This window comes from Camellia sinensis, chromosome 5 (assembly GCF_055761805.1).
Source record: "Camellia sinensis isolate YWXY chromosome 5, ASM5576180v1, whole genome shotgun sequence".
Classification (NCBI taxonomy): Eukaryota; Viridiplantae; Streptophyta; class Magnoliopsida; order Ericales; family Theaceae; genus Camellia; species Camellia sinensis.
In genome coordinates, this window is record NC_138965.1 from 159,659,864 (window position 1) to 159,672,413 (window position 12,550).

Sequence of the window (12,550 nt, forward strand, 5' to 3'; positions counted from 1 at the left end):
GGCCCTACCTTGCATGGCATTTTGAGCATACTTGTATATTGTTTTGGGGGTTTCCATAAAATTTAAGTAGTCATATTTTTGGTCCCTCTTCAGTGTTGTAGAAGAGTCTTTTTCTGTTTGGGCTTTGCATCTACCACTTGCTTCATTGCCTCCCTTGCGAAGCCATTTTTGTATGATAATTTAGTCCCATTTGCGCTTACTATTTGGCCATGCTTTAAACTGTAAAAATGCTTGTCTAGGGGCTTCCTTGCTTCTGTATTTTCATCCCATGTACCAATTATGCATGCTTTGTATAGCTTTAAGCCATTTCATGTACCTAGTTTTGCATTTCGGGAGAAATTCCATGCATCGGGTGTCATTTCGTCTTGTTTCGGGGCTGTTTTGCCCCTCATCTTGCTACTGATTTTTGCATGCTTGCATGTCATATTCCATGTCTTTGCCATGTCTCATTAGAGTGGCATTTCGGTGCCTGAGGGTCGGTCCTCGGTTTGCGTGCACGCGTGCACGCATTTCGAGTTGTCTTGTTTTCATCTGATGGCCTCCTATGTGAGTGTGGATGAGGCTCTCTCATGTTGGTGTAAGCCCATTATTGCATTATGTATGCCATTTCATCCATAGAATTGTGTATGCCCGGTTGTGTATTACCTCGTGCAGCTTGTATGCCATTCCATAACATTGCGTGTGTTAGGATTGTATCTTAGTTGCATTTCATGCATGTCATGCATATTGCATCGTGTTCGGGATAGGAGTTAGCCCGGGCACGGGAAACGAGGTACGTTTCGTACTCCGAGTGACGGAACGTATCTCAAATTCCAAGTCACCGACACTCCGGATTATCCGTGATGGAGTTAGGTTTTTGTTTTGTTTTCATGTGCATTCATTCTATATTAAGTAATGCAAATTGACTCCTCAGCCATCATGCATCGATATGCGTGATTGGTGGCACGAGGATCGAGGCATGCATACATTTGTGAAAATACATTGTTATGCCCCTTTCCTGCTCTCTGTTGCAGCAAATCAAGAATCAGCGGTCTTCTGAGGCTTGGCACGCATTTCAAGAACAGGTGCAAACAGAGACTAATTGGGGCATCGTCATGGATTTCCGCGCAAAGGCAACCCGGGCATGCATCATTCATCATCCGGAATGGAATCAAGACAGTCCCTGGCTTGCATGCCAGTTTATTTATTTTCTTAGTTAATTTGTTAATTAATTAGGAATATGTACATATTTGGATTGTAATATTTACTTGGACTGTACTATTCTTTTATTCGGGACTGTATATTTATTTGGACCCTCTGTACGAGGACATAATTGTAATAAGTGTGCGTGAGTGTGATGTATGTCTTCCAACCCCACGTCTTTCTTCCCTTTATTTACCCGCTTATGATGGTTAGATTAGGGCATATTACAATTAGCATACAGTATGATAGCATGTTTGCATTCATTCATCTATTTTGCATGCACCGGGCTCGGCGCATCATACCAACTGCATTTGTATTTCAATTCCAAAATTGAATACTTGTTAGCTGTTGCATCTCATGTGCCATGTTTAGAATAGTCGAGCCTGCTATAGTTGCATTTTGTATGTGTTGCATTAGGCATTTTTGTATAATTAGGATCATGCATGGATTTCTAATAAGTTTCTGTTTTAGCTTGGAGTACTCGGTGAGTTTTATGCTTTAGCATCCTTGCATGCGTGTGAGTAACTGCCATGAATAGCATGCTTACCATGAGGCTATTTGCTTATGTGATATAACTGCCTGAATGCCTGTGGGTGAAGGTTGGGTTATTTGGATTGGAACAAATCATTGACTGTGAGTTTTAAGCCCACTAGATAGTGGCAAAACCATCTTTCTTAAGCCCACCTGAGGGCGGCAAAATCTGCATCTTTAAGCCTACTTGCGAGTAGCAAACCATCTTTCAAAAACAACCATGAAATGTTTTGTTCCAATTCAGGTGACCCAGTCTATACTTGTATGCTGTGCGCATCACATAGTAAATCTAGGCTAATAACCGAAATAAGAACACACAATGTTTTCAAAATTTGATATCATGGTTAGTAGAGGCCGATCTTTGATCGGGCGAGCGGGGGTGCTCACGAAGTGACCTTCCCCAATCGTACCCAAGTTCCCGAGCCGAGGCAACTTTGGTGATGACAGACACGTGGCCTTAGGCAAACGAGTCAAGGTTTCCTAAATTTTCCCAAAATAAAATATTTAGGTGGCGACTCTGTATCTGGCAAAGCAGTCCATATTTGGCACTTCTTTCAAAAATCTGTTTTCTCAAAACGATTTGCCGGTTTTGGACTCTTTGGTTCAGACTTAGAACCATGACAATTTTAAGAGTCCTGAGCTGTAGTGACCCCAAATGAACGGAACGGGACTCACCCTCCCGGGGCGTTCGGGGACGTCTACATAGTGTATGTATTGTCCTTGTTTATGGAAGAGTCGTGTTCTTAAGATAGAGTCGATGTGAAACAAGGCTTCACCACACTTCCTTTCCATGTCTCTCCTCCCATATCATATTTCATGTCACCTTTCTCAAAGGTCCTTTCAATAGTACTTTCTAATTTAATATCAAGTCTCAAACTAGTTATTGAAGCCACAAGCATTGGATCCACCTTCTACCTCTCAATTAAAAATTTATTGAGTATTGCATGTAACATTGTGCACAAGGATTCAGGACATTAATTGAGATGGGTCTCATATTGGGCCACATCAATCAATGTCTCATAATCCGCGTGTACACAGCATGCCACATATAATTAATCCTCTCAATCAAGCCTTATTAGTGTCAATGGGGTATTGGATGGAAAAGACAATAATTAGAATACCAATGAGCAAACTCTTCAAATCTAGTAGTATTTTATGATGAATAAATACCATAGTAATTGATTTTAATGAACTACACACATGAGATGAATAAGAGTGGTTTATATTGACCCTTTTTAATTACCTTCTAAAAAAAAGTCAAGTTATATTATGTTGTGGAAGGGAAAAGTATTGTTGATAAATTAACTATATATGATATGTATTGCTCCAACATTCTGGTAACATGTTGACATTAAGATTCCTTATACAAGCTAATAGCTACTACTTGGACTAAGTTATTTGATGTATACATACATATATATATATATTTGATAATCAGTTGTTCAGATCAACTTACGTGTATATATATATATACACACATACATATATAATACATAAAACTCATATTGAATGATATTGTACTAACATTTTCATAATCATGAGTCACAATGATCAGTGTTTTGTCATGAAATGAAAATATCATAAAAATTCACATCATTTTTTATGAAAGTTTTGTTTACATAACATTACTCTTCTTGAAATTAAAATAAAATAAAATAAAAAATTACATATATTTAATTTTAGACTATGTTTGTATTATTGATTTGAATAAGGAAATTGAGACAAAATTTAATTTATGTTTCATTCACATTTTTTTTTATATTTTTTTTTCTTTTTAAGTTTTTATCCAAATTCATAATTCAATCACAAGATTAAGTTCAATCAATTGAGATTTTTATATTAGAAGATAGTATAGATATTGGACAAAAAAGTGAATAAATCTAGGAAAAGATTTTTTGTGTGGAAGCAAAGAGTAGATCCCATAAAACCATGACCTCTTTGATAAAAGACTTTAATGGACCACCATGGTAGCCCCTCTGTCACCCCCCATCTTTGCATCCAAGACTCCCTCCACCAAGGCACTAAAGCACTCAGAACAAGCATCATTTGCTTCCCAACTTTGATTTTATTGGACTCTTACAAAAGTGCAAGTGGTCCAAAAAAAAATTCAAAAAATATATATATATATATATAAAAATATATTATTTTTACAAAATTTTTATACGTAATTATGTGTCAGCGATATTTTTATAATAAAATATTTTATTTTAAAATAATAAATTTTGATGCAATGATGTTATTATATATATATATATATATATTGTATAGCATCGATCAAAAAAAATTATATATATATATATATATAGATATGCATGATTGTCTTACTCACTTTTCATGTACATTAAAAGACATGAAAAATTACAAGCCAACCTTATAGAAAAAAGAGAAAACAAGAACGTGAGTGAAGGAAGGGCTGTTCTCAACTTATCCATCTTGAAAAGGAGTTTCTAAATAAGTTTGAGAGTGTGTGGCACAGAATATCAGGTGATACCTTACTGATAGGGATTTTTTACATGGATTAATGTGATGAATAATAACATGCATACATATATTTTAAATGGAGAAACTTAGATGACTACATCTCAATGTGGAGAGAATTTTTGTATTATGGGATCCAGATCTTTGTCTCATATGTATGTCTTATTCTATTAAAAAATTTCGGGTTCATAGCACAACTAAATTTGGATTTAAATTTTTTAGGGCAAATTACATAATTCATATACTTTGGCCTTTGTGACATTTTGATTCTTATAATTTTATTTGACTCATGTTTGACCTTAAATTTATAATTTTATTTCAATTTAACCTAATTAAATATGCCCATTAGCATTTTTGATAGAAAATGCACACATAAGCAACATTTTTTTTTTTTTTTTTGAACGGCGCACACATAAGCAACATGTGTCATGTTTTTAGGAGTAAAATTGTAAACTTGCTCAATTCAATGAGTTAACCTGAATGAACTCAATGACCATTTTGTCAAAAATATAACTCGATGTTAACAAATGAACTAAATTGACACAAAATTTAAAATCATGAGTTAAAATCAAGATTATTAAAAATATAGAGATCAAATTAACATAAAGAACAAAAGGTAAGAACTACCACTGTAATTTGCCAAATTGTTTTACATATACAAGTGGTGCTGGATACCATTATGAGTAAACATGTCCACTTTGCCCACTTATGAGTATTGACTTCAATGTTAGTTTTAATCTCAGTTGTGACAAAATGTGAATGTGAAAAAAAAAAAAAAATGAAAATTCATACAAAATGTCTTGGAGAAAAAATGGTCACTGAATTATATTCTCCGCACTTGTTTATGGTCTAATTTGGTACAATTTATTATAAATTAAAAGTTGATAATCAAAAAATAGAAGCTCAAAATACTCCTTTCCCAACTTTTAGATAATCAATTTCTTTTAATTTATTTAAGATATTTCTTCCTAATAAGCATTAAGCAAAAGTTGCATTAATTTGTTTGACACAAATTTTCAAATTAAATAAGATATAGTCACCTTATTTAATTTGTAACAAACAAGGCCAATATTGCAAATGTGAGGGGGGAAATGTCTTGAGAAAGTGTAGAAAGGGTTTTAAAATTCATTAAAAAAATATATTAAATTTAGTGATAAGACAGGACCAATATTGAGAATGTGAGGGCAACAAACAACAAACGTATCCAAGATCCTTTTACCAATTAAAAAAAACTTTTCACCGAATTAGAAACTTCTTTTAACATTTTCATCAGTTTCAAAATATTTTTTGCCCAACTCGCAACATTAAACAATGCTTTAATGGCAGTTGTTAGCATTTTTATTTGAGAAATGGTTGAGAGCTCTAAATTAGGAGCTCTAAGAGCTCTAATATATATATATGTGTGTGTTTTACATGATGTGATATTTTGGTCTTGTGTTTATTTTTTATTTTTATTTTTTTTTTATTTTCTAGCTCACTAAAACTGGCTTAAAGCTCAAAATTTAAGGGATGTATTATTGTTGTTTCATTTTCCTCTTTAATAAACTAGGAAGAATAAAAAAATTTCCCCGAATTTAGTTCTATACAAATTATATATTTATTATTAAACAAAAGGGTTTAAAACAACCAATCAAATGGGTGTATCCATGCCCAAATGTGGACCACAAATAGAATTGAATAAAGCAGGTGTAAGTGAGTCTGGTTTTGGTATAAATACATACATAATAATAAATACACAAGAGTATGTACAAATAGGAAGTTTTTGACAGATACTGAGTTCAAGAGAAGGGGAAGCTGCAAGCCTGTAACTGTAAAACACTGTTAAGTATTTAATGAATGAATGAATGTTCTTGGGATCTGCATGTGGGTTGCAACGTTTTTTCACTAATGTTGTATTTGGTTAGAGAATTTGAAAAGAGATTTAGAAAGAGAAATAAAAAGTAGGTGAAATGTGAATAAAATATATTTATATTTCACTTAATTTCACACACCTTTTCTTTTTCTCTTTTCAAATCTCCCAACCAAACACACATAAATAGAATTTTTTTTTTTTTATTTCTTAGAAAACAACAGCACACTTGGGGAGCAAAGGATTTTCTATCCCTTCTATCCGTCGGATTAGTGTTGCATATATGAATTACTTATTTATATATATATATGTATATATAGTTTGTGTCAAATTATTTAATACAATTTTATTTATAATTTATTAAGTAAAAAAAAATTAAATAAACTAAAAAAAAGTTAATTATTTGAAAAATAGGGGAAAGGTTACTTTTAGTTTTGAATTTGTAATTATTAACTTTTAATTTACGAGAAGTTGTATTAAACAAACTTTCTATCTTTTTATATTAATGCATATATAACTAGGGAGGCTAACAGGTAAGTCTTAATAAGTTATATTAATGGCATTTTTCATCAAACATTATTAAAAAAATATCACTAATTGTTAATTTTTAAAGATAGTTTGAAATTGTCACAAAAAAAATGTTACTGATTACAAGTTTTAGCGACAATTTAAAAAAATTGTCACAAAAAAAGTCTTTAATTTTCAACTTTCGGCGACAATTACAAAAATTCGTCACAGAAAATATCACTAATTATAAGTTTTAGCGACAATTTATAATAACCTTGATAAAAAAAAAAAAGGTCACTTATTGTCAATTTTTAGCGACATATGCAAAAAATGTCACAAAAAATTATTTTTAGTGACAATTTTATTAAGACTTACTTTCAATAAGATTTGATGAGAATTGAGTTCAACTATTAAACCCTATTGATAATTTATCCATATAACTATTGAGTCATATAAAAATATCAAAGTAGGTGAACTTTGAGTCATAATTTAGAAGTTAAATGTAGCGGTGCAACTTGGGCAGGCTCAATCCGAGCAACCCGAACCCAGCGCGAAATTTTTTAGGGCTTGGACAAGATATTTTCAAATTCGGTACGGGCTTGGGCAAAAATTCAAAGGCCCGAATTAAATTTGGACAGGCTTGGGCAAAGATGTTGAACAACCTGAAACCTGAATTATATATATATAGATATATAAAAATATTAAATATACATATAAATTATTAGTCATTACATAATATTAAAGTAATTTAGATTATTAAATCATATTGAATATATATTATATATACAAATAACATAAAATCATACTCTTTTTTTAATTTATTTTCACTCATAAATTATAATAACTACTATATAGCAGCATCTCTCTTACATTATATAAAATATTTATTTTGATGGTATTAATGATTTTCTATATAAAAAAATATAAACAGAGTCAAATTTTAATAATTTAATAAAGAAGCTACACACACACACAAAAATCATTTACAATTCAGGTTTAATTCGGGTCGGGCTTGGACAGGCAACCTTGGGTTACAATTCAGGTCTGAACGGGCCTGGACAGGTCTTAGCACAACTTGAATTGGGCTTCAATAACCCCTCAACCTGACCGAACCCGCGCGAATTGCGCCCCTAGTTAAATGTATATTCAAAATAAAATAATAAAAAAAAAAAATCTTCAAACACATAAATCAATCACATTCCTCACGGTCTCACTTTTTTATGATTCCACACCATATATAAAAATTGTATCTCATTTCGTAATTTATTTGTAAGAAGATTAAAATTTTGACAACAAAAGATTCCTCATCTTGTAATAATACTTTTATAACTATTGAGGAAATAGGTTTTTTTAATAACTTTTTAATTTTTTTTGACTAAAATATAATGTAAAAAAATTAATATATATAAGATGACTTTTTGATTTTTTACAAAAAGATGTGTAAAAAATAAAGAAAGAATAAAATCTTTGACTTTTTTTTATATAAGTTGTTGATTTTTTGATTTTTTTTAGTTACTTTTTGACTTTTAAGTTAAAAATTGATATTGCCAAACAAGACCTGAGTCAAAGTTGTCAAAATACATGAATTTTACATCACGTTTAAATCATTTTTACCATTTAATAATTGGCTCAAGCTAATCATAATTCTACATTTTGTTGTTAGGATGAAAAAAATATCAAAATATTATGAAAAAAACATCAAAATAGTTTGCATTGCAATACATCGATCTTAATAATCACTCATTAAATTATCATCAGCACTTCCATTAATTACTTAAAGTTTTGGTTGTAACTAAAAAGTCAATTTACTGGCTTAAAATTTCCAGAAACTCATTTTTAGTGAAAAAAAATTCACTTTAACCACTCTAAAAAATTGTTAGAATAAGTCAAAAAAAATCTAAAAATGTTAAACAAATTAATTTTTTAGAAACAAACATTAAAACAAAGTACAAAAAGCAGAAGATTTGGTGGTGAGAGAGAGAAGAAAAATATTTAAAAAAAAAACTTTATTTGTTTGATAAACTCATTTTAAAAGGATTGGTTTGAAAATAAGTTATTTTAGTAATTTTTTAATTTTTTTACTAAAATATAAGATGAAAAAAATTAATCTATTTTAATTGACTTTTTAATTTTTTTTATAAAAAAGACAAAAAATAGAGAAGAAAGATAATCTTTGTATTTTTAGGATAAATCTTTGATTTTTTTACTTTTTTAATAGTTTTTTGAATTTTTTACTAATGTAGGAGGTTTCCAAACCAAAAAAACAAAAAAAATCACTTTAATCATTTTAAAAAATTATTAGAATAAATTTATTAAAAAAAAAATTAAATGTGTCGAATAAAATAATTTTTCAATTATTTTAAGTACAGGAAACAGAAGAAGGAGGGGCTGTGGGCAGAATCTGAAATGTCAAATTCATGTCTGTTAAGCATTCATTTTCATGTCTTGTCATTTCATCTCTGTTACCCCTTCCCCTGACACCGCTCCCCCACTAATTTTTGGACTCTCTCTCTCTCTCTCTCTCTCTCTCTCACTAGGATGCTTGTTGTCCTTCTTAGGTGTAGTGTACCCAACTCTCCAATCTCAGTAGAGATACCAAGTCAGACCAAGTAAATTTGTGATCCTGTAATATTTGGTCCACATGGTGTTTTTAGCTGGCAGGCAGCTTAGGGGATAAGTTCTTAAATTGAAGCACTTTTGAGAGAATAATATATTACTATAATCTGAGAACAATGGAACAAACATATGATTGATTCCGATGCTATGGCATCATGTTCTGTGGAATGAGATGAGTTTAAACAACTAAAAAATAAAATCTTCAAGAATAAGCAGAATCAAATAATCAACAATTTATGTCTGAATCAAGATTCTTGGTACGAGAGAATACCCATATGTTAACTGTAAAAAATAAAAACCAAAAAAATCCAATGTTCAAGACTCTCGTTAAAATAAGCAAATGCAGAGTAAGACCTACGCATATATTTCTCCCAATTACCTAATTTGTTGTTGTGCCACCAAGATGCTATTAAATCAAGTAGCTCTTTCATTTTCTACTAAAGCTAAATTGTAATAAATCCCACTTGGTTGTTGGTCAAGTGGGATCAACAGTGATCAAGGATTGATCTTGCGAGTGAGTTTCTTATTAACGTAATATTTGAGTTTAAAATCTTATTATGCAATGTAATTTACTCTATTTTCTTACAAACGTAATATTTGAGTTCAAAATCTTAATTATGCAATGTAATTTACTCTATTCTTTTTATCGTCTTCATTCTTTTCTAATAAAGTTCAAAATCTTAATTATGCAATGTAATTTACACTTTTTTTTTTTATGTCTCTCCTATCGATTGTAAATAAGTGGAATGAATATGCAGATTACATTATCAAGCACGTAAAAAATTAGAGGCACCTATATACATGTCAACAGGTATCATCATACTACTTTAAAGTTCAAATCAACTCTTTTTTTTTTCAAACCCTCAACTCAATAAATCATATATGTAACAACCCTCACCTTACTCTTGTCATACTTGCATACGTTCATGCATGATCTTGTCTTGATATGTTATTTTGCTAGTTTTGCCTTGCCTCGTTTTGGCTAAGTATTGCTTGCATGATTTTGTTCTTTGCTCGGCGTGTAGCCGAGGTCATCTTGAGATTTGACCAACCCTGAACCTTTGTACTTAGAACTGTTTTGAAACCTTGGTCGACCCCCATCTTCACCTCGGGCATTATTGCCGAGATGTTTTGCACTATGTGATCCTTGTCCTTGGGCAGGTATGGCCTAGGCCGAGATGTGGCACACCCCGGCCAAGGTGTGGCACAGCTTAGTCAAGCGTCGTCCTCCCTAGCCAATATCTTTGTTACCCTGTTGCCGAAGCTTTGACTTTAGCCGATGTCATTACTTGCCGATGTGTCTTACCCAGCTTGCTGCATACGCTTTGTCAGAGACTTGTCTTATCTATCAATCACCTTTTTGAGTTGAGCCAACCCGGTAGCGCCACGTGTCCGAGCTGACTGTTAAGACAGCCAGCAGACCTAGAAACAATCATTTTCTTTATCTCAAATCTTTGCCTTTAGAGAGAGAGGCTCTAGAGAGAAGGAAGAGAAGTTCTTGAGTGAGAGTAAGTCTTCCAAGCTTGATCTTCGTGGTTTGATCCGTTGGATCCGAGTTTTGAGGTAAGAACCTTGATCTACTTTGATTGTTGATATTGATCATCTAGCTGCATTACATGATCGGATCTGTTTTGCATGTCATGCATCGATTTGAAGTTGGTTTCGGAAGAAAAAGATAGCGTTCATGTGTTTTGAAGAAAAGTCTCATTTTGATCCAAAAGTTGGAACCGAAACCATGTTTTTGTGTTTGTTCTTGCATGACCTTCTTGTATAGGTACCCAGGTCTATGTTTTGAACTCTTGGCTTGAAAACTCAGATTTTTGTATCAAGTTGTGAACTTGCATCCATCTTCCAAACGATCTTGTTCTTCATATTCTTCAAAGGGAAACCCAGGTTTTCCCGGCTTTGTTTTGATGAAGCCCTCGGGACCACACCTCGGCAAGGATGTGTGGGACCTCGGCAAAGGCCTGGTTGGTACGCAGTGTGTTTTCATGAGACGGGAGCAATGTTTAAACTCCCAGCATGTGTTGCTTTGCTATTTACTTGGATCTGATAAGAATGTCGAGATCATTCGCATATGCATATAAGGCTTGTTTTGAGAATATGATTTGCCATGTGATTGTAGGACCTTGATCCTTGCTTTGAGCCTACACCTGAAGAACTAGGTGAGTGGTGCTTTTAATAAAGCTATGTTTTGATAAGTCTTGCTTTGCTTGTTTTGATGAAAGTATTTGCTAAGCATGAATGAATAGCCCTGTTTTGATGTATCAGTATAAGCTTTGTTTTGATGTCATCCTTGAAAAGTCCCTTGTACTGGAGAACTCTAAACTTTCGCAGTACCAAGTGCAAAAGTCCCTCGTGCTGGAGGACTCTAAACTTTCGCAGCACTAAGTATAAAAGGATACGGTCCTTTCTTGGGAGCACTAAAATGTTAAATCGGGCTACGGGCCTAAGTAACACAAGTGCCATAGTGTTAAATCGGGCCACGGGCCTAAGTAACACCAGATCATCGTGTTAAAAGGAGCTACGGGCTTAAGTAACACAAGTCCCTTGTGCTGGAGGACTATAAACTTTCGCAGTACCTTTGACTCAACGATTACGGATCGTACAGTCCTTGTTTTGCCACTGGCGATTTACCGCGTGGATTTGCTTGTTTTGATAAGCTTGATTTGTGTTTTGCCGATGTAAGTAAGCATCCCTTGAGACTTGTGAGATTTGATTGATAAATACGGTTCATCCCTTGTTTTGCCGATGTAAGTAAGCATCCCTTGAGACTTGTGAGATTTGATTGATGAATACGGTTCATCCCTTGTTTTGATAGAGTTTGATGTGTTTTGCTTTGAAGGAATCTCGGCTAATATCTGTATAGTTTTGGCGTGTTTGTTTTGAAAGAATTCGGCTATATTCATGCAAAAACCTTTATTACTAGTACCATTCACTGAGTATCCAAGCTCACCCTCTCTATATATATGTAGGTGATGAGCAGGACGTCGGCGACGCCTAGAATGTGTTTTGAAAGCTTATTTTGGATCCATGATTATGTCGGCGTTACTTTGTATTCACGTCGGCAATTCTTGAAAACTATGCTTCTTGGCTTGTACTCATTGTATTTTGTATATGTCGGCTCGAGAAGCCTTTTGATCGAGATGTAACACATATTTTGCTTTTGTTGTATTCAAGTTTGTCAAGATGTATGCCATTACATTGGATCTATGCACTGCTCTTGTGGACTACTTGTATCTTAGATTATTGCTTCCGCATTTGTGAGCCCCGTTTATTATACTCTGATTGTGTTAAGTTTTTTGAAAGTTGGCCTTCGGTAATTACGGATTGCTGGCCATCACGACACCAAACTACTAGAGACGGTTTGGGGTCGTGACAATATAC